The sequence below is a fragment of the Salvelinus sp. IW2-2015 genome, linkage group LG14, assembly GCF_002910315.2.
Source record: "Salvelinus sp. IW2-2015 linkage group LG14, ASM291031v2, whole genome shotgun sequence".
NCBI lineage: Eukaryota > Metazoa > Chordata > Actinopteri > Salmoniformes > Salmonidae > Salvelinus > Salvelinus sp. IW2-2015.
The window spans coordinates 24,612,403-24,635,357 of record NC_036854.1 but is presented as its reverse complement, the minus strand read 5'-3'; positions in this window follow the sequence as shown (position 1 = coordinate 24,635,357).

Below are 22,955 nucleotides of genomic sequence, written 5' to 3'. Positions count from 1 at the left end.
GCATAACGTGTGTTCGAAGCTTATCCATGTTCATTGCTGCCCCCTCTGTTACACCGTGTTCCATGGTGTTCACAGGGTTCAATGTGTATATCAAACTCCCCATGGTGAGAGTGACAAGTTGGGTCACAAGAGTGGTGGAATTGGAAGAAGAACCAATCTCTCCCAGTCCACAAGGTGGAGTCCCGCCCCTTCAGATGGCACTTCATGGGAGTCTGGCTGACTGAGCAGTTCAATGGCGCACATGCGCAGTGTCGTACTCGATCATGCGAACAGTGACGTCAAGGTACAGGCTAAAATGTGTAGTGCGTCCCCCACGAAATCAGAAAAAGAGCTGTCTAACTCCATCTCTGCGCATTCCATTTCTGGGCCTCGATCTACACTCTCTCACGTATCAAATAGCTGTCTGGCTCCATCTGTGCATTCCGTTTCTTGGTCTCGAGCCACACTCACTCGAGTATCAGACTTTTCTATCCCTACCGAGGGTGTCCTGGTTCCGGTTCTGCTTAGCAAACTTTTGGCAGGGTCACAATGCCTACTTCGGATGATGGCTTCTGTGGTGGAAGTCGTTCCCCTGGGGCTATTGTTGATACGAACCTTCTAGACCTGAGCGCTAGACACTCACTTGGACGCATCTCACAACCTAAGCCAGTCGCTTTGGGTGTCCTTGTCAGGCCTTCAGACCATGACCCAGAGGTGGGACCTTCTGCTATTGTCAGGGGGCTCCCATGGGCTGAGTTGTATCCCGCAAGGTGATCACGACAAATGCATTCCCCAAGGTTCGTTTCGGGGGGTATGGACAATGGTGTGGAGTGCACTGCGTGTCAATTACCCAGAGTATCTGGCACTCAAGCGCTTCCCCGTTTCAATAATTCTCCACTTTAAAAGTGTATATGGCCGCTGTCTCAGCATGTCTTGTGGGAATTTGATGGAACCTGGTGGTAAGGTTCCTGAAAGGTGAACTTTGTCTCAGACTGGTCTCTAAACCTACATTATTGCGCACACATGGGACTTGGCGCTGGTTTTGGAGGCACTGTGTGCGGCCCCCTTTGAGCCTCTGAGTCAGTGGATCTGAAGATCCTCTGCTACAAAACCTCCCTACTCATGGCTTTGGCCTCAGCTAAACATGTTGGGGACCTCCACGCGTTATCCGTACACCCTTCCTGTACTCAGTTTGCCACAAGTGACTCTAAGGTGATGTTGCATCCAAATGCAGCCTTCGTAGTGGCTATGTCCTACAGGTCCTTAACTTTTGAGCTATTTTCCATGTTGCCTCTTCCTTTAGCTTCTGAAGAGCAACAGAGGTTACATGCCCTGTGTCTGGTGCAAGCTTTACACACGTACATTAAACGGACGTGGGATATCCAGTTATGTGAACAACTTTGTTGACTGTTTTGCTAATCCAGCTTGCGTCTCTCCCACTGGATTGTTTCCCGTGCATATAGCAGCAAGGGGCAAGAGTTACCTAGCGGTGTACGCGTCCACTCCACCAGGGGTCTGGGCGGTGTCTGGGCGTTGTTTAAAGGGTTGATTATAGGAGATATTTGTGCTGCGGCAAGTTGGGCATCACCACACACTTTTGTGAGGTTTTATTGCTTGGATGTCACTGCACCCAGTATAGCCCACAGCGTGCTTACTGCGGAAACAGGGGAAAGTTGCTATGCAGCGCGCCGTGTGCATAATACCCAGACTGGCGGCGCATTTGGCGGGGTCAGTTCTGGGAGGTCTGCCATGGGCCGTTTCATTTAGTATTCATTGGGGTCGGCTTGGGGCGTGATTATATTTCCCTGTAGTTTGTTGTACCGAAGTTGACTGACAAAGGGAATGTAATGACTATAACTACTGTTCCCTGAAGGAAGGAAATATGGTACCTGTTTGGCTCGAGTGAAGAGCGGTATTAAATTAAAGGAATGAATCCAAGCCTCACGCTTACCTGTGGAAGGCGAATTTCCATTGAAGCGCGGATTTCATTGGCATTGTCAGGCACGATTGTACAGTATATCCTTCAATTGAAGTTGAGAGATTGCAACATCTCATAGTATGTTGTACCTCGTGTCCTTCCTTCAGGGAACAAGTCACATTGTTGGACATTAGATGCACTCGCACTGTTGTTCACTGTTTCATATTGATGAGGATGCATAAAATGAATTAACAGTAATCAACGGCAACCCGTGAGGATACATATTCTAAAGGCACGCTCTGTTCAATACAGTATATCTCTTGAAAAGTAACCTCTAATCATAGGCTGGAGCTACTGTACATACTACTGTCAATCTGTCATCATCCTTTACATCCTGGTTCTTTCCATGTTCTACACCACTCATCCAAGACAGCTAGTTGGGGAAAGTAAAATGCAGCATAAAGTATGCTGACTCATAGTCCTTTTCTAAATTGCTTTATTTAATTTCCTAAGGCACAGGTGGTGACACCAAGGAATTAGTAATATCCTCTCATTATACATTGAGTGTACAAAACACCCCCTTTTGCCCTCAGAACACCCTAAATCCGTCGGGGCAAGGACTCTACAAGGTGTCGAAAGTGTTCCACAGGGCCCATGTTGACTCCAGTGCTTTCCACAGTTGTGTCAAATTGGTTGGATGTCCTTTGGATGGTGGACCATTCTAGATGCACACGGGAAACTGTTCAGCGTGAAAACCCCCACAATGTGGCAGTTCTTGACAAAACTGGTGCACCTGGCACCTACTACCATTACCCCGTTCAAAGGCTGTTCAATATTTTGTCTTGCCCATTCACCCTCTGAATGGCACACATACACAATCCATGTCTCAATTGTTTCAAGGCTTAAAAATCCTTCTTTAACCTGTCTCCTCCTCTTTATCTACACTGTTTGAAGTGGATTTAACAAGTGACATCAATACGGGATCATATCTTTCACCTGCATTAACCTGGTCAGTCTTAGTGTAAATCAAGCCATGGTGTTATTTTCTGCCTCTCTCGCTCTCTCCCTCCTCTCTTTGCCTTACCTCTCCTTCTCTTCCCCTATTTTTCCCTTCTCCCTGCCTCTCTTTCAAATGCTAACCGATACCAAGGCAGGCAGTATGAAACGCTATGGTGAAATCCATTTGACTCCCAAGGAAACGGATTATTGTCCACAATTGACAGAGGGCTACAGGATTTGGTGGGATTTGTAGCCATCTGAGCAATCCCCTGGTCTGATTACCCGACCAGCTTGTATTTCCTTTGGCACACCATCAACACCTCACCATCTAAAGCTCAGAACATGCAGTAATGTTAGCTGGTACGACTAAACATTGACTAAATGCGAGTTAACACTCTGAACCTTTACAATTGAGTGGATCCCATTTTAAAAAACAGAAGGGGGTTGAATGAGAGACAGTTATACAATGGAAAGAAGGAATTGGCATGAGAAGTGTAGGTTAACCCAAAGTGATGAGGGACGAGCGGCAGTCTTGATTTGAAATAAGGCCCTAGTCTCTCCACATAACAGCAGGTGCAGAGGGAGACATAGTGCAGGGAGGAGATTGCGTCATCCCATCTCTTTGGGATCGTCGAGAGGACCGGAGTGTGATTCCGAGCCAGATAAGGCCAACGAGGATGATTGACCTTGTCAGATCCAACAGGGATGGGGGATAAAGAGGATGATGTCAAAGCCAACAGGAATGGGGGCCAGCGAGGATGATGTCAAAGCCAACAGGAATGGGGGCCAGCGAGGATGATGTCAAAGCCAACAGGAATGGAGGCCAGCGAGGATGATGTCAGAGCCAACAGGAATGGGGGCCAGCGAGGATGATGTCAGAGCCAAGGGGTCAAGTGGAATAAACGAGGGAAAGGTGAACATTAGTCAAGAGCCTGGGACAGATTTAGGAGCAATCGATTTTCTTGGCTTCCAGCTTGCTTCCATGCTAGGAGCTAGCTAGCCATGTTCTGTTCCAAGTTTACCATCTATTAAATTCTTATTCAACAAAGTCTGAGATTCTCTGACTGTGCTCTGTAGTCTGTACCTGTAGCACATTACATCACTGTTTGCTGATTTGTGTTCAAAAGGAATGGGCTTACTGGGTGAAAGGTTGCATGAGAAATGGTAGAACACCACAGGTTTGAGACATATCTGTGAATTTGCGCACCAAAAAAATGACCTTCCCACAATGCTGAGGGGCCTGATCCCTATTTTTCGGCAAAAAAACAGACAAAAAGTGAGCTGCGATTAATTTTTGGTGGAGAAACACTGTATAAAATACTATAAATGAACATTAAAGACAATTAAACCAAGTGCCAGAGTGGATAGATGATTAAATAGCGTGTGGCGGAGCCACGTTGTCGTAACGTCATAAACATAACAATAATTGGAAATGAAGCYATCGATGTGGAAATAAATCAATCAAGTCGTCCTCCTCTTCCAATGTGGCACGGAGGAAGTGAAGAGGGAGAGGGAGAGATCCAACAAGAGACATCCATCAGGCTGACACACTAAAACTCAGTAATGATGGAAAACAAAGCACAGCAAAGCAGTGAAGCAGTTGTAAGTGTCAGCTGCATTGAGAGAGCTGCTCTGTTAGATACGCAGGCAGTATTAATGAGAGGCGGGGTAGCAGCGTAGGCTGGGCGACTCAATATGAAGAAAATAAGGCTGGCCAACTTGAGCTAGAGGCCAGAGATGTTTGCCCATGCCAATGAAGACGTTGCGAGGAATAGTTTAAGTGTAGTGAAGGTCTAGATGCCATAAGAAAGAGTGGTGACCTATGAACCTGGACATCCATGGTGGTGTCGGACCGCTTTGGGAACTTTAGAACCCAAAATACATTTCAATCAAACCGGCAAAGCAGTATTTAACTAAAGTAGAAGGTATTTTTCCTGTGAACTCTAACTTCGCTCCTATGGCCTATTTATTGCCTACCTCCTCATGCCTTTTGCACACATTGTATATAGATTATCTTTTTTTTCTTTTTTTCCCCTACTATGTTATTGACTTGTTTATTGTTTACTCCATGTGTAACTCTGTGTTGTTGTCTGTTCACACTGCTATGCTTTATCTTGGCCAGGTCGCAGTTGCAAATGAGAACTTGTTCTCAACTAGCCTACCTGGTTAAATAAAGGTGAAATAAAATAAATTWAAAAAAATTAACTAATGCCTTGGCAATTACTTTCGAAGAGGGATTTTACATTTCAATTGAATTAAGATGGAACTCACTGATCAAAAAGAATTGGACCTCAAGACAGCATAATATGACGTTGTGGCATCTGCAGATGAAGATTGCTGCCTTTGACTAATGTCTTGTTTCCCATCAAATGTATAAAAATAAAAAAAAGTACCCTTTATTTAACTAGGCAAGTCAGTTAAGAACAAATTCTTATTTACAATGACGGCCTAGACAGGCCAAACCCTAACCCGGACAACGCTGGGCAAATTGTGCGCCACCCTATGGGACTCATAATCACGGCCGGTTGTGATACAGCCTGGAATCAAACCAGGGTCTGTAGTGATACCTGATGCACTGCCTTAGACTGATCCGCCACTCAGAAGCCCCGGGTTATGTTGCCGACTGTACTTACTTCACTAGCCCAAAATTATCCAGATTATTTAGCATTTCCTCCTCTATTAAACATTCTACTGGCATGTTATGTACAGCTCTATGCATGTCAAATGTCAAGTGACAAAGAGCCTGACCACAAATGACTTGATATGACAGGGCGTTTGAGAGATTCTGTGATTTAGAACATTTTGTGAATCTGTTGCCACAGATGAGGCAGACTGAATAGTCTACAAGCAAAAAGTTGACTAAGACTCTGTCTGTCTCAAATCAGCATATTAAGCAATGAAATAGCTTGTCTCAAACTGTGCCTCGCCTGATGAATTTGAACTGGTTTTTCGAAAACACGCATTGCTCTCTATCTAAATGATGTGTACACAAAAATAGAGGGAAAGGAGGATATTTGAATGCGGCGAGTGACACAAGCAAGAAGCTTCGCCCACACAAACTCTGACTGCATCTCGACTCCGCTTTCACCCCTGGCTGTTTCATTAGCATAAAGTGGCCGTTTCCTGCCAGTGAGGAAAAAAAGCAAAAGTGCATCGTGCTCACAGTCAAAGTGACATGCCATTTTGGGTGCCTGTATATTGTGTGTGGTGGGGTCATCTAGCACTGTATATACAGAGCATTCAGAAAGTATTCAGATCCCTTGACTTTTTCCACATTTTGTTACGTTACAGCCTTATTATTCTAACATGGATTAAATTGTTTTCCCCCCATCAATATACATACAATAGCCCATTATGAAAAAGCAAAACAGGTTTTTAGAAATCTTTGCAAATGTATTAAAAACAAAATATCAGATTTATATAAGTATTCAGACCCTTTACTCAGTACTTTGTTGAAACACCTTTGGCAGCGATTACAGCCTCAGGTCTTCTTGGGTATGCGCTACAAGCTTGACACACCTGTATTTGGGGAGTTTCTCCCATTCTTCTCTTCTTGGCAGATCTAAGCTCTGTCAGGTTTGATGGGGAGCGTCACTACACAGCTATTTTCAGGTCTCTCCAGAGATGTTGGATCGGGTTCTGGCTAGGCCACTCAAGAACATTCAGAGACTTGTCCCGAAGCCACTCCTGCATTGTCTTGGCTGTGTGCTTAGGGTCATTGTCCTGTTGGAAGGTGAACCTTCGCCCCAGTCTGAGGTCCTGAGCGCTCKGGAGCAGGCTTCCATCAAGGATCTCTCTGTACTTTGCTCCGTTCATCTTTCCCTTGATCCTGACTAGTCTCCCAGTCCCTGCCACTGAAARACATCCCGACAGGATGATACAGCCGCCACCATGCTTCACCGTAGGGWTGGTGCCAGGTTTCCTCCASACGTGACACTTGGCATCCAGGCCAAAGAGTTCAATCTTGGTTTCATCAGACCGGAAAATCTTGTTTCTCATGGTCTGAGAGTCCTTTAGGTGCCTTTTGGCGAACTTCAAGCGGTCTGTCATGTGCCTTTTACTGAGGAGTGGCTTCCGTCTGGCCACTCTACCATAAAGGCCTGATTGGTGGAGTGCTGCAGAGATCGTTCCTTATGGAAAGTTTGGGTTCTTGGTCACCTCCCTGACCAAGGCCCTTCTCCCCCGATTGCTCAGTTTGGCTGGGCGGCCAGCTCTAGGACGTGTCTTGGTGGTTCCAAACTTCTTCCATTTAAGAATGATGAAGGCCACTGTGTTCTTGGGGACCTTCAGTGCTGTAGACATTTTTGTGGTACCCTTCCCCAGATCTGTGCCTCGACACAATCCTGTCTCGGAGCTCTATGGACAATTCCTTTGACCTCATGGCTTGGTTATTGCTCTACCATTCACTGTCAACTGTGGGACCTTATTTAGACAGGTGTGTGCCTTTCCAAATCATGTAACTTCATTTGAATTTACGACCGGTGAACTCCAATCAAGTTGTAGAAACATCTCAAGGATGATGAATGGAAACAGGATGCACCTGAGATTTATTTCAAGTCTCATAGCAAAGGGTCTGAATATGGTATTTCTATTTTTAGTACATTTGCAAACATTTCTAAAAACCTGTTTTCGTATTGTCATTATGGGGWATTTTGTGTAGATTGATGAGGGGAAAAAATTATTGTATCAATTTTAGAATWAGACTAACGTAACAAAATGTGGAAAATGTCAAGGGGTCTGAATACTTTCCAAATGCCCTGTATGCAACAGGTTGATAGGAACTTAGTTACCGGCAATCAGAACCCTGGAATGAACTCCTCAAGTTAACTCTGAAATGCATAAAAATGTATGTTTTATTCACACTGTCACGTTCCTGACCTGTTTTCTGTTAGTTTGTGTATGTGTTAGCTGGTCAGGACGTGAGTTTGGGTGGGCAGTCTATGTTTTCTGTTTCTATGTTGGTTTAAGGGTGACCTGATATGGCTCTCAATTAGAGGCAGGTGGTTTTCATTTCCTCTGATTGAGAGCCATATTTAAGGTAGCCATAGGCAGTAGGCTTTTGTGGGTAGTTGTCTTGTTGAACGTTTGTTGCTTGTATGTGCACTTACGTTATCTAGCTTCACGGTCGTTTGTTGTTTTTGTTAGTTTGTGTTTAGTGTTCGTTTTTGTGTTTTCTCTCTCTTCTCTAATAAAGAAGATGTATTTTGCACACGCTGCGCCTTGGTCGAATCACTACTCCTCCTCTTCGTATGAAGAGGAGGAGGAACACCGTGACACACACTACATTTACATCGACAATCTGAGTTTTGGAGATGTTATCTGTCATCAGTTTTTTTGTCAAGTTAGTAGGATAACACATTCTTTATCATAATAGTGACAAAACAGATGTTATAAACAGTCATAACAGTTGATGTTATCTTAGGTAGACTAACTTTCCATTATTTTGAGACCATTTGCTAGGTCAGCTTATTGGCTAGTTTACCAACTATGCTTCGTGACAGGGTTTCCCAAACTCAGTCCTGGGGCCCCCCTGGGTGCACGTTTTGTTTGTGCCATAGCAATACACAGATGATTTTAAATAACAAACTCATCATCAAGCTTTGTTGATTTGAATCAACTGTGTAGTCCTAGGGGGGCATCAACCCAGTGTAGGCCCCAGGACTGAGTTTGGGAGACCCTGTTTTCTGACATGACTATGGAACGTCGGTGGCCGTTGTCATGACTAGTTCAGACATCCGCTACATTTTGAAAACCTTACGACAGAGTGTTCAAGGCTTCAAGTGTTACCAATGACAACCGAGTAGACCCTAATTACTTGACATAAGGTTAGTACTATTGTTCTGATACAGTCGTATGAAAAAGTTTGGGCACCCCTCTGAGGCTGCATAATAATTTACTCTGTCGTCACAGAAAATGATCACAGTGGCATGCCATTCATTTTCTAATAAAATATGAGTACTGGGGTATTGTCCAGACAAAGATTTTTAGTGTAGCAATATTAAGTTGTATGAAATTAAATCAGATGTGAAAAATAGGCTATGCAAAAATATGGGCAGCCTTGTCATTCTGTTGATTTGAATACCTGTAACTACTTAGCACTGATTAATTGGAACACACAATTGGTTTGGTGAGCTCATTAAGCCTTGAACGTCATAGACAAGTGCATCCAATCATGAGAAAAGGTATTTAAGGTGGCCAATTGCAAGTTGTTGTTCTCTTTGACTCTCCTCTGAAGAGTGGCAACATGGGGGCCTCAAAACAACTCACAAATGACCTGAAAACAAAGATTGTTCAACATTATGGTTTAGAGGAAGGCTACAAAAAGCTATCACAGAGATTTAAGCTGTCAGTGTCCACTGTGAGGAACATAGTGAGGAAATGGAAGACCACAGGCACAGTTCTTGTTAAGGCCAGAAGTGGCAGGCCAAGTAAAATATCGGAGAGGCAAAGGCGAAGGATGGTGAGAAAGGTCAAAAACAGCCCACAGACCACCTCCAAAGACCTACAACATCATCTTGCTGCAGATGGTGTCACTGTGCATCGTTCAACAATTCAGCGCACTTTGCACAAGGRGAAGCTGTATGGGAGAGTGATGCGGAAGAAGCCTTTTCTGCACACACGCCACAAACAGAGTCGCTTGAGGTATGCAAACGCACATTTGGACAAGCCAGCTTCATTTTGGAATAAGGTGCTGTGGACTGATGAAACAAAGATTGAGTTATTTGGTCATAACAAGGGACGTTATGCATGGCGGCAAAAGAACACAGCGTTCCAAGAAAAACACTTGCTACCCACAGTAAAATTTGGTGGGGGTTCCTTCATGCTGTGGGGCTGTGTGGCCAGTGCCGGTACTGGGAATCTTGTTAAAGTTGAGGGTCGCATGGATTCCACTCAATATCAGCAGATTCTTGGGAATAGTGTTGAAGAATCAGTCACAAAGTTGAAGTTACGCCAGCGCTGGATATTTCAACAAGACAACGACCCAAAACACTGCTCAAAATCTACCCAGGCATTTATGCAGAGGAACAAGTACAATGTTCTGGAATGGCCATCCCAGTCCCCAGACCTGAATATCATTGAGAATCTGTGGGATGATTTGAAGCGGGCTGTCCATGCTCGGCAACCATCAAACCTAACTGAACTGGAGATGTTTTGTAAGGAGGAATGGTCCAAAATACCTTCATCCAGAAACTCATTAGAGGCTATGGGAAGCGTCTAGAGGCAGTTATTTTAGCAAAAGGAGGCTCTACTAAATATTGATGTGATTTTTCTATTGGGGTGCCCAAATTTATGCACCTGTCTAATTTTGTTTTGATGCATATTGCACATTTTCACTTTTCTCTAACGAGTCACAAACCCGGATCCGGGATCCCCCCATCAAAAAAGCAGACTAGCATAGCCTAGCCTAAAGCTACAGGGATATCATATAATAAAATGTTCATGAAATCACAAGTCCAAGACACCAAATGAAAGATACAGATCTTGTGAATCTAGCCATCATTTCCGATTTTTTTAATGTTTTACAGGGAAGACACAATATGTATTTCTATTAGCTAACCACCATAGCAAAAGACACAACATTTTTTTCCCACCATTTTTTTCCTGCATAGGTAGCCATCACTAATTCGACCAAATAAAGATATAAATAGTCACTAACCAAGAAACAACTTCATCAGATGACAGTCTGATAACATATTTATTGTATAGCATATGTTTTGTTAGAAAAATGTGCATATTTCAGGTATAAATCACAGTTCTACATTGCAGCTGCAATCTGAAATAGCGCTGAAGCAGCCAGAATAATTACAGAGACCAACGTCAAATACCTAAATACTCATCATAAAACATTTCTGAAAAATACACAGCGTACAGCAAATGAAAGCCCAACATCTTGTGAATCCAGCCAATATTTCAGATTTTTTAAGTGTTTTACAGCGAAAACACAATATAGCATTATATTAGCTTACCACAATAGCCAGAAAAACAAGCAATTTACCAGCAGCAAAGGTTAGCGATCGTAACAATCCAGCAAAAGATATATAATTTTTGACTAACCTTGATATACTTCATCAGATGACMGTCCTGTAACATCATATTACACAATGCATATAGGTTTTGTTYGAAAATGTGCATATTTAGCDGCACAAATCGTGGTTATACAATGTSAYTAGTAGCAACATTTCAGGCWATCTGGCCTGCGCCATCTTGGAGAGGCACCTAATCTAATCAATAAATAATCATAAACTTGACTAAAAAATACAGGTTGGACAGCAAATGAAAGATACATTAGTTCTTAATGCAACCGCTGTGTTAGATTTTTAAATTAACGTTACTACAACATACAGGGTGCGTTATAGCGAGACCCCACCGAAATGAATGGAGGAATAATCATTTAAAAAATTTCCACAGAACAACGAATTAACATCATAAATAGTTCTTACTTYTTGAAGAGCTTCCATCAGAATCTTGGGCAAGTTGTCCTTTGTCCATAATAATCGTTGCTCGGCTGTAGAATGTCCTCTTCAACTTTGGAACTAGCAGCAAACGTTAGCTATGTGGCTCAGAGGTGTCCAACTGTTCATAGCGCAGCACAAAGAAAACTCCGAAAATCGAAATATACTCATGTAAACTGATATAACTCGGTTTTAAAAAACTACATTATGATGTTTTTAACACCTATATCGAAGAAAAACACAGCCGGATATATCTAACGCGATAACGTGAGCTTTTCAGAAAGCCATGCTGATGTCTGCCTTGCGTCATGGCGAATCTTGAAAAGGGTGCGCCACTCGTGCCAAGCCTATTTATATGGCCTCAGATCTGCCTAGAAACTCCATTCCAATTCTCATTGGTTACTGACRTCCAGGGGGAGGTGCATGCAGTTCATGTCGACCCATAGGATACATACAGAGTTTTAAACTGATCCTAGAACAGAGTCAACATTTTCAGATTTTGGAGTTCCTGTCAGGAATTTCGCTGCCATACGACTTCTGTTTCACTCAGAGAAATAATTCAAACGGTTTTAGAAACTAGAGAGTGTTTTCCATCCAATAGTAATAATAATATGCGTATTGTACGAGCAAGAATTGAGTACGAGGCAGTTTAATTTGGGGACGATATTTTACAAAGTTGAAACAGCACCCCCTATAGTGACAAGAAGTAATCCAATAAACCTAATTTCACTACTGAAATATTACTGTGTCCATCAGTTATTTGATAGATCAAAATGAAATTGCTGATCCAAACACCCAATTATTTATAAATGGAAATCATGGAAATTGTCAGGGGTGCACAAACTTTTTCATACGACTAAATATTCTTTCAAGTAAACTCCCGGTTTTACATGACTAACTGAATTATAAACTGGGTGGTTCGAGCCCTGAATGCTGAATGGCTGACAGCCGTGGTATATCAGACCATATACCACGGATATGACAAAACATTTATTTTTACTGCTCTAATTACGTTGGTAACCAGTTTATAATAGCAATACAACACCTCTGGGGGTTTATGGAATATGGTCAATATACCATGGCTAAGGGCTGTATCCAGGCAAGTTGCGTCGTGCCTAAGAACTGCCCTTAGTCGTGGTATATTTCCGATATTCCACACCCCCTTCATGCCTTATTGTGGAGATGCATGAAAGGAAGTGTGCAACATGATTATTCACACCGATAACACGCTAAGTTTATTCATTGAGAAATGCTAACCGAGTGAGCACAAAAAAAACATTTTCTCACGAAGCGCTCACCTAATCAATAGACACCATATTTCAGCAAGGRCTATATTTTTCTGCCTGGCTAAGGTGGAAATGGACTGAGAATCAACATGTTTAAAGTGCCGACACAAATGATAAACCCAGTCAGGTCGGTGCGGCTAACGAGATCAGCATGCTTGACTTGAATCGCAGCTGAGCATAAATATTGTTGTGACATCCTGCATACAAGATTTGACCACTTACCCTACTCGTCAAGGTTAGTGTCCTGAGCAAAGTTCAAAAAAGAGATTTAATGGGTTTTGGAGTTAGTCTATGAATCCTGACATATGCTTTTAAAAATGTTTTTTTTTCTCTCGTTTAATTATTAGCTGATACAATGTGACATTCTCCTATCCAAGAGTGAGATACCATGGGAAGAAAAGATGCATGTTGGAAATGCCTTCGCTGAGGCCGGAAACAAGTGAATCGCTCTAATCATCATTACTTAGGCCTAACGTGTGTTTGCGTGGCCAAACAATTTTCTGTCACACATGTAACACCAGTACAAGTGGTTGAGTCATTGATGACGCAATTTAAACGTAAGGAATACTGCTATTGCCAAAGCAGGGCAAAACATACCAGTAGCTTGCTGCTCTTCAGATAAAACTAATCTACAATGAATATCTCCCTTGGTTAGAGTAATATGCAAGAGAAGCAGTGTTGTAAGCAATATAAATTAAGTTTTCCGATAGTCCTAACCCCAACAGCAAAACATGTAAAAAGCATCAGAAGCCTTTTACCAACTGAAAAGGGAAGTAAAACAAGTGCTTGACCAGGCTATGTATTATCAAACTTGATAAAATCACTAACTGTAGTAGAGGCTAGAGAAATGCCAAAATGGAAATAAGACATGAAACCATCAAATAATATGTATTTAAAAAAATAATCTGAACATTACTCTGAACTGAAGAGATAAACAACAAAGCGGTCTTGACTTTGATAATATCTTGGATATCTATGATATTATCTATGATGTCATAGACATTTCTTACATTTTTTGGTCCCTGACACTATTAAGGCTTTGGTCTATGTACGATAAACGGACTGACTAAAGACGTACGTAAAACGTGTGTACCTAAGTATGCACTGACCGTAAGTCACTCTGGATAAGAGTGTCTGCTAAATGATTCACTACTGTAAAGTGGCTTCTGGAAATCAGTGTCTGATATAATGACTCACTACTGCTAGTCAGTCCTTGGATTAAGAGAGTCTGCTAAATGATCCACTTACTGTAGTATCCACTGGCATTAAACGAGTGTCTGTGCTAAATGATTCACTACTAGTAATCTATGGATTAAGAGTGTCTGCTGAATGACTCACTACTGTACTGTGGCTCTGGATCAGAGAGTGTCCGTAATAAATGGACTCACTACTGTCAGGTGGCTCTGGATAAGGAGAGTTCTGCTAATATCTCACTACTGATGGTAGTCTGTGATAAGAGAGTGTGCTTAATGCTCACTAGCTGTAGTGGCCCTGGATAATGCAAGTGTCTGCTAAATGACGTCCACATACTCGTAGTGTGTTCTGGATAAGAAGAGTCTGTTTAAATGACTCACACTGTAGCTTTGTCTCTGATAAGGGTCCTGTTAAATGGACTCACTACCTGTAGTGTCTCCTGATAGGAGAGTCTGTTAACATGATCACGTACTGAGATAGTGGTTCTTCTGGATAAGAGCATCTTGCTAAATGATCTAAAATAGTAAATGGTAGCTATCTGCCAGCAACAACAAACCCAGGTACAGTAATTTGTGATTAAAATGTAGGGTCAGTTCCCGGAAGGGCTACTGTTTTACCAATGGTCTTCTTTTGTATATTGAATTTGTAAACATCGTCGCAATTACCTCCTGAGTTTCAAATGGCCAATTAGCCAAGCTTCAGTTTGTCCCTGCACCCGTCACAAGACTTATAAAATGGTGTTATTACTTCTCGTTAGATGCTTGCGAATTCCAACGGCCTGCTGAGGGGTAACACAAAGCGCAGAAGTCTAGTGCCTTGCGCTCAACAACGGTTGCCCCCGAAGCCTCCGCTGAGATCCGATCACCCCTCACAGTCGCTCAACCCGATCCCCCGGCCACCGTCGTTTATCTGATTTTACCCTTCCAGTCCTCGCTCAACTGATTTCCCCCCAGCCTCGTCAACCGATTTACAGGCCCCAAGCCTCGAATCACTCCCCCGTCGCTCGAGCTCAGCCGTATTACCCTACGCATTCTCGGCTCAAGCCGATTCCCCCCGCTCGCTCAAACGTTACCCGCCCTAGCTCTTCATCCAACCACTTCGCCCCCCCCAGCCGTCGCTCAAATACCGATTTCCCCTCCCGAGGCCTTGCTCAACCGTGTCCCCTCCAGCCTCATCAACTGATTACCTCACCAATCTCAGTCAACCGATCCCCCAGCCTCACTCAACTGACCCCCCCATCTCACTACAACCGATCCGCCTCAGCAGCCTCGCTCAACGATTTCCCCCCAGCCTCGCTCAACCGATTCCCCCACCAAGCCTCGCTCAACCGCGTTTCCCCCCACCAAAGCCTTCCGCTCAACCGATTCCCCCACCAAGCCTTCGCTCAACGATTTTCCCCCCAGCCTCGCTCAACCGATTCCCCACCAAAGCCTCGCCAACCGATTCACCACCAAGCCTCGCCATAACCGATTCCCCACAGCCTCGCTCAACGATTTCCCCCCCAGCCTCGCTCAACGATTTCCCCCCAGCCTCACTCAACGATTTCCCCCCCAGCCTCACTCAACCGATTCCCCCACAAGACTCACTCAACCGATTTCCCCCATCCTCCACATCAACCGATTCCCCACCAAAGCCTCATCAACGATTTCCCCCCCATCCTCACTCAACCGATTTCCCCACCACCTCACTCAACCGATTTCACCCCCATCCTCCACTCAACCGATTTCCCCCCCAGCCTCGCTCAACCGATTTCCCCCAGCTCACTCAACCGATTCCCCACCAAGCCTCACTCAAACCGATTTCCCCCCAGCCTCACTCAACCGATTTCCCCACCAAGCCTCAACTCAACCGATTTTTTCCCACCCCCCCATCCTCACTCAACCGATTTTCCCCCATCAGTCACTCAATCCGATTTCCCCAACCAAGCTCACTCAAACCGATTTTCCACCAAGCCTCACTCAACCGATTTCCCCCTCCCGTTCTCGCTTAAGCTATGCCAAATTCTTTACAATTGTTACAAACAAGCGAATGATAAAAAAAAGTTTAAAATGAAAGCCGAGATGACTGTATAAATATACTAAAGCAGCCTACAGAAGCCTATGTAAATCAATAATATTGAAATCAATTTAATGTTCATTCAATTGAGATCTATTTTTCTAATTGTAGTTCTACTGTCAGTCATTTTTGCCTCAATATACACTGAGTGTACAAAACATTAAGAACACCTTCCAAATATTGAGTTGCACCCTCTCTTGCCCTCAGAACAGCCTCCATTCATCGTGGCATGGACTCTACAAGGTGTCGAAAGCTTACCACAGTGATGCTGGCCCATTTTGACTCCAATGCTTCCCACAGTTGTGTCAAGTTGGCTAGATGTCCTTTGGGTGGTGGACCATTCCTGATACACACAGGAAACTGTTGCAACAACTGTGCAACTCAATATTAGGAAGGTGTTCTTCATGTTTTGTACACTCAGTGTACCGTAGACATGTCCCTATCCATGTCTTTTATTAAGTGAAAATATCATGCTGTGCAGACAGCTGCCATTTCTGGAATGAGTACACGTGTGTAACTATAGAAAGCTTTTATTTGTCCTTCTCAGGAAATAGCATGCTGTATTGGTACAGGAAAGGAATGAAAAAACAACCATTTAAAATAATTGAATACAGAGGAGTATTCTTGTATCAAGAGAAATGTTTGACTGATTAAAAAATGCATTACTAGTGATACAGAAATGATGTCACGTGTGCTCCCTCTCCCGCCTCTAGGTCACTAGGCTGCTCGTTATGGCGCACACTTGTCACCATCGTTGCGCGCATCAGTGTATTATGACGCTCACCTGGACTCCATCACCTCTTTGATTACCTGCCCTATACAGTGTCTTGCAAAAGTATTCATCCCCTTGGTGTTTTTCATATTTTGTCATTTAAATGTATTTTTATTTGAATTTCATGTAATGGACATACACAAAATAGTCCGAATTGGTGAAGTAAAATTTAAAACAACAAAATCAACAACAACAAAAAACTGAAAAAATGCTGCGTGAACATGTATTCAACCCCTTTGCTATAAAGCCCCTAAATATGATCTGGTGCAACCAATTACCTTCAGAAGTCACATAATTAATTAAATAAATAAAGTCCACCTGTGTGCAATCTAAGTGTCACATGATTTGTCACATGATCTCAGTATATATACATCTGTTCTGAAAGGCCCAGTCTGCAACACCACTAAGCGAGGGGCACCACCAAGCAAGCGACACCATGAAGACCAAGGAGCTCTCCAAAACAGGTCAGGGACAAAGATGTGGAGATGTACAGATCAGGGTTGGGTTATAAAAAAATATCTGAAACTTTGAACATCCCACGGAGCACCATTAAATCCATTATTAAAAAATGGAAAGAATATGGCACCACAACAAACCTGCCAAGAGAGGGCCGCCCCACAAAACTCACAGACCAGGCAAGGAGGGCATTAATCAGAGAGGCAACAAAGAGACCAAAGATAACCCTGAAGGAGCTGCAAAGTTCCACAGCGGAGATTGGAGTATCTGTCCATAGGACCACTTTAAGCCGTACACTCCACAGAGCTGGGCTTTACGGAAGAGTGGCCAGAAAAATTAAAAAAAATAAGCAAACACGTTTGGTGTTCGCCAAAAGGCATGTGGGAGATTCCCCAAATATATGGAAGAAGGTACTCTGGTCAGATGAGACTAAAATTKGTATTTTKGGCCATTAAGGAAAATGCTATGTCTGGCGCAAACCCAACACCTTCCATCACCCCGAGAACACCATCCCTACAGTGAAGCATTGTGGTGGCAGCATCATGCTGTGGGGATGTTTTTCATCGGCAGGGACTGAATTGAAGGAATGATGAATGGCGCTAAATACAGGGAAATTCTTGAAGGAAACCTGTTTCAGTCTTCCAGAGATTTGAGACTGGGATAGAGGTTCACCTTCCAGCAGGACAATGACCTAAGCATACTGCTTAAGCAACACATTTAAATGTCTTGGAATGGCCTAGTCAAAGCCCAGACCTCAATCCAATTGAGAATCTGTGGTATGATTTAAAGATTGCTGTACACAGCTGAACCCATCCAACTTGAAGGAGCTGGAGAAGTTTTGCTTGAAGAATGTGCAAAAATCCCAGTGGCTAGATGTGCCAAGCTTAGAGACATACCCCAAGAGACTTGCAGCTGTAATTGCTGCAAAATGTGGCTCTACAAAGTATTGAATTTGGCGGGGAGAATAGTTATGCACGCTCGCGTAATTTTTTTTTTTTTTCTTATTTCTTGTTTGTTTCACAATGAAACATATTTTGCATCTTCAAAGTGGTAGGCATGTTGTGTAAATCAAATGATACAACCCCCCAAAAAATCTATTTTAATTCCAGGTTATAAGGCAACAAAATAGGAAAAATGCCAAGGGGGTGAATACTTTTGCAAGCCACTGTATATGTCACTCCTTCCCCGTTCCTTCCCCAGGTGTCATTGTTTCTGTTTCTTGTCTGTGCGTTGTTCGTGCTACTTGTTTTGTTCATTTGTTTATTAACTTATGCACTCCCTGAACTTCCTGACTGGCTTCCTGACTCCCAGACTACAAATTATCAATAGCAAATGTCCAAAATGTAAAGTATCAGGACAGGTGACAGAAATTGAGCAATATTCCTTAAAAATCTGTGTTTTCATATACTGTACAGTCAGGTCCATAATTTTTGCACCCTTGATAAAGCAACAACAATACTCCAAAAAATTATACAAATACTGAGATATTGTCACGTATACTCCTTCTCCAGCCGCTAGGTCATCAGGTTGCTGATTATCCCAAACATCTGTCACCATCGTCTCACGCACCTGCGCCTCATGACACTCACCTGGACTCCATCACCTCCTTGATTACCTTCCCTGTATCTGTCACTCCCCTCGGTTCTTTCCTCAGGTGTTATTGACTCTGTTTTCATGTCGGTGCGTTGTTCGTTTTTCGTGTTTATTGTTGCTTTTATTTAGTAAAACACTCACTCTTTGAACTTGCTTCCCGACTCTCAGCGCACTCGTTTCAACTATATTGTATGCTCCATAAAAATGGGGAAATTATATTATTTCATACTAATACAATTGCTCAGAGAAATAAATGTTGTTTAACAAGTAGTAAAACCAATCTTGAGATAGGGGTCAAAGTGATTGGCACCCTGCTTGTACTCTAAAACCCTCCCCTTGAGAGGATAACGACACAGTCTTTTTCTAAAATGTTTGATGACAGTGGAGAACACATCGGGGGGGGATCTTTTCAGATCCTTGATATCCTTCGCCTGCACTCATGGACTGCTCTTTTAAATTCAAGTCCGGAGACAGATGGGCATTGTAAAGTGTTGATTTTGTGATCAATTGACCTTTTTTTTCTCTTCTTGATTTTGATTAGTGCTTGGGGTTATTGTCTTGCTGGAAGATCCACTTGCGGCCAAGTGTCATCCTCGTGGGAGAAGCAACCAGGTTTTTGGCTAAAATGTCCTGGTGCTTGGTAATGTTCCTGATGTCTTTGATCTTAACAAGGGCCCCTGGACCAGTGGAAGGAAAATAGGTACTTTTCTCAACATGCTTGTTTTTCAACACAAACTGGTGTTGTGACCAAAGGGCTCCATTTTCATGTTTCATGACTGTAGCACCGAGTAGAATTTGATAAATGACATTGACACTTGGATTGGAACTGCTGCTATGGTCAGATGACACGAAAATAGGGCTCTTTGGCCTTTCACAGGAGTTGTGAGTTTGACGCTGAAAAACTCAGTCTTTTTATTTTATTCAGTCATTCTAGCTCAATCTTTATCAAGGGTGCCAATAATTACAACAAACWATTTTTTTCTCAAATAAGGAATTGCATCTGCTATGCTTCATAATACGTGTGGAAAATATTTTCCTATGGATATATAAGCTACTTCAACCTTCAATGTCTTGACTTGTTTGCTGCAGTGAACGAAGAATGTGTGGTCCTTGCGTGGTTAGTGTTTTGACTGAACCGAAGCCATTATTGAGCCCACCCACACACTATATCATTATACTAAGAAAGCTGTAAATGCACCCTCACGCAGCACTGGATTTAAATCTAGTTTTAATGATGTGCTGCGAGTCGGAAATGGACAAACACAAAATACTGTGGCTCTAATTGCATTAAAGACAAGTGCACTGCACGTGTACATAGAGGTGTATTATCATGAATTATTATGGTGGATCTTCACTCTTTTACACAATGTGACTCACAGAATTATATGTTCAAGCTAAACACATTACTGTCACGTTCCTGACCTGTTTTCTTTTGTCTTGTATTTATTTAGTTGGTCAGGGCGTGAGTTGGTTGGGTTTGTCTATGTGTGATTTTCTATGTTGGGATGTTTGTGTTCGGCCCGGGTATGATTCTCAATCAGAGGCAGCTGTCAATCGTTGTCCCTGATTGAGAAACATACTTAGGCAGCCTGGGTTTCACGTGTGTTTTGTGGGTGTTTGTTCCTGTGTCAGGTTTTGTGCCACACAGGACTGTTTCGGTTTTGTCACGTTTGTTGGTTGTTTTGTATTTTGAAGTGTTTTGTTGACTTTCAGTAAATAATGAACACTAACCACTCTGCGTTTTGGTCTGACCCTTACTCCTTCTCCTCATCCGAGGAGGAATTAGACAGCCGTTACAATTACAAAATTCAAAATGAGCAACATTTCACACACCACTCGGGACATTTTTTAGAAGTGGACATTCAACGTATTTATGTTCATAGAAACAATTCAGACTAGGTTTCCTACTACACCAGATATTTTATTATTTTACGAGGATGAGTGTTTGCAGCACATCATTAGCCTTAGCTCTGCTGATAGCCTACACAGGCTGACTGAGGGCATGAAGAATATCCTCTTTAGGCAGAAAGATGGATGGGGTGATGAAAGACCGTTTGTCTCGCCTGCCCCGAGGTGTGCTGTTACCCTGTTTCTGATATAATGGATAGCCTACTTTGCACCAAACTCGTAGCTACTCACCACTGAAATGAGTTAACTCGTAGTACTCACCACAGAACTTAGTAACTCGTAGTACTCACCACAGAACTGAGTCAACTCGTATCTACTCACCACAGAACTAGTTAACTCGTAGCTACTCACCACAGACGTAGTTAACTCGTAGCTTCTCACCACAGAATGAGTCAACTCGTATCTACTCACCACAGAACTTAGTTAACTCGTAGCTACTCACCACAGAACTGAGTCAACTCGTATCTACTCACCACAGAACTTAGTTAACTCGATCTACTCACCACAAACTTAGTTAACTCGTAGCTACTCACCACAGAACTTAGTTAACTCGTAGCTACTCACACTGAAATGAGTTAACTCGTAGGTACTCACCACAGAACTTAGTTAACTCGTAGGTACTCACCACAGAACTGAGTCAACTCGTATCTACTCACCACAGAACTTTTAACTCGTAGGTACTCACCACAGAACTGAGTCAACTCGTAGGTACTCACCACAGAACTGAGTCAACTCGTATCTACTACACAGAACTTAGTAACTCGTATCTACTCACCACAGAACTTAGTTAACTCTAGGGATGGGTGCAGAACTCATATTTTTCATTATTGTATTCAATGAGAACGTGAAAATGTAGATTTAGTTTACAATCAGGTTGTTGTTAGCGCTAAGTCACAAGTTATGCTTCCCTCCACACAACACCCCCTTTTAGGATGAATTGTTTTATTGTATCTTGGCCTTGTAACTCCAGTTGAGACTAAACTGACAGCGTAATTKAATAAAAAACTGCAACACACCTCTGCTGGGTAGTCTCACTTGTGTTTGTTTGTTGATGAGCTTGTGAAAGGAATTACATTATTATTATTATTATATCGGTTGCTTTCTCATCTCTATCTGTTTTATCTAACGGTTCATTTTCTTCTGAGATAACAAGTCATTTTATGCAGGCCTTTCCATTGTAGGTTTATTCAAATACATGCTCATGATCTAAAGCAAATGTGGAGAATGTGTAGCAGTCCGCCTGTAGTGTTTTGATCCAGCTCTATGAGACACTATTATCACCAGCAGGACGCTGGCCTTCAAAGGATGACATAAGGATATCCTGGGCTGCTGCGATTGGCCGACAGGAGCTCTTAATCACTGTTTCCGACCGCTCACCTCCCACTATGGGCAGTTAGGCTATTATCTGTGAGATCTCCAACAGCTCACCCTTCTTTCTTCCACTTCAAGAGAAATGTCCCTTCATTACACGGCCTCAATATAGGAAATCAAAGGGAAACGACAGCCCTTGAGATGGAACACCATATCCCTTTCTCCTCTTGGTGAGACCATTAACAAGACCTGTGTGTGTTTTTTTGCTAAAACCTTGGCATCCTTTTTTTTTCTCTCCCTGCAGTGAGGGAGTCTGTGAGGTCATTACCGTGGGTCTGATAGATTTTACAACATTAGCACCCGCTGCAGTTCCTCTGGAAACATATTGAGAACATTAGCACCCACTGCAGTTCCTCTGGAAACATATTGGCTCAAATGGGTCACGGTGAGGAGTGGAAGCTAGCCTATAAAAAGCTAATCAATTATGGGATAAATAATGTTGAATACTTGTCATTGTTTTAAACAACAACGGCAATGTTTAATGACTATGTTAAGACAGAGCAGGGATCAATGGAAAGGTTTTAGGGGTTAAATTGATATTTGATGTACTTTCTGTTTTATTTTATTTTTTATTTATCTTGGAGAAACCACAACGTGATTTGATACAATTTGCAATAACTAACTATGAGATTGGCTTACGTTATATTGTGTGGAACACTTAAGTCACAACTGTTTACATTGTGCTTTACTGGATATGTCAAATAAACTGCCTCACGCTGCTCTTGGCAATACCCAAAATACACAACGAATTACACCCAAAATAAACAACAAAATACACCCACAATACACAACAAATTACACCCATAATACACAACAAATTACACCCATAATACACAACAAATTACACCCAAAATACACAACAAATTACACCCAAAATAAACAACAAAATACACCCACAATTCCCCATAAATTACACCAAAAATAGCTTCAGCATGCTATAGACATTCTTTGTTAATTTTACATTGAATTAT